This window comes from Bidens hawaiensis, unplaced genomic scaffold (assembly GCF_021521415.1).
Source record: "Bidens hawaiensis isolate Kalapana, Puna unplaced genomic scaffold, B.hawaiensis_p1.1 tig00003961_1, whole genome shotgun sequence".
Classification (NCBI taxonomy): domain Eukaryota; kingdom Viridiplantae; phylum Streptophyta; class Magnoliopsida; order Asterales; family Asteraceae; genus Bidens; species Bidens hawaiensis.
In genome coordinates, this window is record NW_027491228.1 from 1,432,501 (window position 1) to 1,436,594 (window position 4,094).

A 4,094-nucleotide genomic window follows, 5' to 3' on the forward strand; every position below is an offset into this window, starting at 1 on the left:
ATGTATCGTGGAAGAATGAAGAAATTTTTTTCTTCTTCAATCATAAATGAAACTTCGATAGAAAATTGCACAGAAAAAGCTGAACTAAATAAAATTCATGGTATCCTTCTTCCCTATCCTAATTCTCCAGAAAATGAATAGAAAATCGAAATATCAGAAAAAAAAACAAGTCAAAATCGATTCAAATAATAGGTTAAAGTTTTCATTGAACGCAATTCTAACTAAACCTAAACGTGAAAAAAAATATATTGGAATAAACGAAATAGGTAAAAAACTCCCTCGATTGTCATACAAATTAATCAACGAGTTGGAACAATATTTTATAAAACGACGAAAAGAACAAGGCATAATGCAAGGGCTGGATCACCAGCTTCGAACAAGAAAATTTAAACATATAGCATTTTTAACTCGTTCCACACGAAGTTTTAAGAAGTCTAATTTCAAGAATTTTAATCTTTTTTAAAAAATTTAATAGAGATTCGGGTTTTATAAGTTATTTGGAAGAACCAGATTTTCGTCGAGCCTTAATCAAAACCTCTAGCCGTCTTCAAAGGCGTAAAATGGTTATTTGGGGACCGTCTCAAGGAAATCCCCATTCCCCGCTTTTTTTGGAAAAAAACGGAATATTTTCCTTTTCCTATATCTGACCTAATGAAACTTTTTTTTTATTAGAGATTGGTCGGGCAAAAAGTCAGAATTTGAGATTTTAAATCAACAATTCCAAATAAAAAAACGACCAGGAAGACGCAATAGAATTCTGGGAGAACATTCCATATGCACAAAAATCAAAAAGTGTTCTGTTACTAGCTCAATCAATTTTTAGAAAATATATTAAATTACCCTTATTAATAATAGCTAAGAATATCGGCCGTATTTTATTGAGACAATCTCCGGAATGGTACGAGGATTTCCAAGATTGGAATATAGAAATTTATCTAAAGTGTAGCTATAATGGTCTTCAATTTTCCAAAACAGAATTTCCTAAAAATTGGTTCAGCGAAGGTTTTCAAATCAAAATCCTATATCCTTTTCGTTTGAAACCTTGGCACAAATCTAAGCTACGACTCTCTGATAGAGATCAAAAGCAACAAGATGATTTTGATTCTTGTTTTTTAACAGTTTTTGGAATGGAAACGGAATATCCTTTTGGTCCTCCGCGAAAAACACCTTCCTTTTTTGAACCAATTTTGAAAGATACAGACTATAAAGTCAAAATAAGAAAATTTAATTTTAGAGTTCGAAGAGCTTTAAAAAAATAAAAAAAAGAAGAAAAAGCATTAGTATTTGTAAAACAAATACTAAAAGAACTTTTAAAAGGAAAGAAAATTCCATTATTTATACCGCGAGAAATATACAAATCAAATGAAACTGAAATAGAAAAGGATTTTATAATAAGCAATCCGATAATTCATGAATCACTTAGTCAAAATCGATCTACAGGTTTCACAAATTATTCACAGGCAGAAGAAGAAATGAAACATAGAATTGATAAAAGAAACACAATCATAAATCAAATAGAAATAACGAAAAAAAAAGAATAATGGAAAATCACCGCCAAAAATTTGGAAAATATTCAAAATAAAAAATATTGAATTATAATTCAATTTTTCTTTGAAAAGATATACATAGATATCTTTCTATGTATCATTAATATGCGCAGAATCGCTCTACAACTTTTTATGGAATCAACAAAAAAAATTATTAAGAAATACATTGACAATAACGAAACAAATCAAGAAAAGAAAAAAAAATAAAATGGACTTTATTTCGACTATCAATATAAAAAAGGTTTTTGATAATCTTAGAAATAGTAAGGGGAAGTCACATATTTTTTTTGATTTATCTTACTTGTCACAAAAATATGTATTTTTCAAATTATCACAAACCCAGGTTATTCACTTCAATAAGTTCAGATTTATTCTTTAGTATAATGGACCGTCTTTTTTTCTTAAGAATGAAATAAAGGATTTTTTTGGAAGACAAGGAATATTTGATTCCGAAGTAACACATAATCAACTTCCAAATTATGGAATGAATCCCTGGAAAAACTGGTTAAGAGGTCATTATCAATACGATTTATCTCAGATTACATGGTCTAGATTAGTCCCACAAAAAGGGCGAAATGGAAAAAAGAAATGCCAGACGTCTCAAAATAAGGATCTAAACAAATGGTATTCATATGAAAAAGACCCATTATTTGATTACAAAAAAAAACTCGAAAGTCTATTTATTACCAAATAAAGAAGATAATTTTCAAAAAAACTATAGATATGATCGTTTATCATATAAATATATTGATTCTGAAACTAAAAAGAAGGCCTATATTTATAGATCATCATTAGAAACAAATAAGAAGCAAGAAAATTCCACCAGAAAGAAAGAAAAAATTGTTAACATACTCAAAAATATTCCTATCAAGAATTATCTAGGAAAAAGCAATTATATATATATGGAAAAAATAAAGATAGAAAATATTTGGGTTGGAAATTGAATAAAAATATTCAGGTTGAACCTAATAAGGACCAAAACAAAATAGGGGATAAAATTCATAATAATGGTCTTTTTTATCTTCCGATCGATTCAAATTCCGAAATCAATTACAAAAAGGTCTTTTTTGATTGGATGGGAATGAATGAAAAATTATTAATCTTAAATCACCTCATATCAAATCCGAAAATTTTTTTCTTTCCAGAGCTTGTGATACTTTATCATAAATATAAAGAGAAACCTTGGTTTATCCCAAGCAACTTACTTCTTTTTAATTTGAATAGAAATCCAAATTTTAGTGAAAATCAAAATAGAAAGGGAAGGCAAGAGGAGGGTGAGGATTTTTTAAATTTTAGCCCATCCAATTCAAAACAATATTTTGAATTAAAGAATCAAAACAATATTGAAGAATCTTTTTTAGAATCAATTGAAAAATTAAACATATTATTTAAAGGAGATTTTCCTTTGCAATTAAGATGGACTGGACGTTTGAATCAATTGAATCAAAAAATGATGAATAATATCCAGATATACGGTCTCCTGGTTAGCCTCATAAATGTAAGAAATATTACTATATCCTATATTCAAAGGAAAGAAATGAATCTGGATATAATGAGGAGACGTTTAAATCTTACACAATTCACGAAAAAGGGAATTTTGATTATGGAACCTGCCCGTCTATCTGTAAAAAATGATGGACAGTTTTTTATGTATCAAATCATAGGTATTTCATTGGTTTATAAAAGTAAGCACCAAAGTAATCAAAGATACCGAAACCCCCAAAATGTTGCTAAGAATCATTTTGATGAATCCATTCCAAGACATAAAAGAAAAACTCTAAATAGAGACAAAAAGAATTCTAATTTGCTTGTTCTTGAAAAAATTTTATCGTCTAGACGTCGTAGAGAATTGAGAATTCTAATTTCTTTCAATTTAAAGAATCAAAATAATGTGTATAGAAATCAATTAGTTTGCAAGGAGAACAAGATAAAAAACTGGAGTCAATTTTTGGATGAAAGTGAAAATTTTGACTTAAAAAAAATGAATTAATTAAATTAAAGTTCTTTTTTTTGCCTAATTATCGATTAGAGGATTTAGCTTGTATGAATCGCTATTGGTTTGACACCAATAATGGGAGCCGCTTTAGTATGTTAAGGATATATATGTATCCATAATAGAAAATTTTGAGTTTCCTATATATTCTATTGTTCTATCAATCATCTTTTTTTCATTTTTTCTGTTGTCCGTGATCTGTAAATATCCATGTTATATGCAAGTAACCCGATGCACACATGTACTGTCCTATTAGGATAAATAATAAGGAAATGGCGTATCAATTCAAGCTATAAATAAATAAAAAGATAAACTATTTGGTATCGTCTTTTTGTATCACTAGGCAAATGAACTCAAAAATAGGTTAATGTTAATTGATAAAATGAATATAAAGAAATTATGATTGTTGTGTATACTACATGAAAATTTATGACATTATTCTTACTGATCAATAAAATCAATATCTGCAAAAAGGGGAGTATCAAATTATTTTATGGTAAAAAATTCATTTATTTCAATTCTTTTGAAAGAACAAGAAGAAAACAAAGAAAACA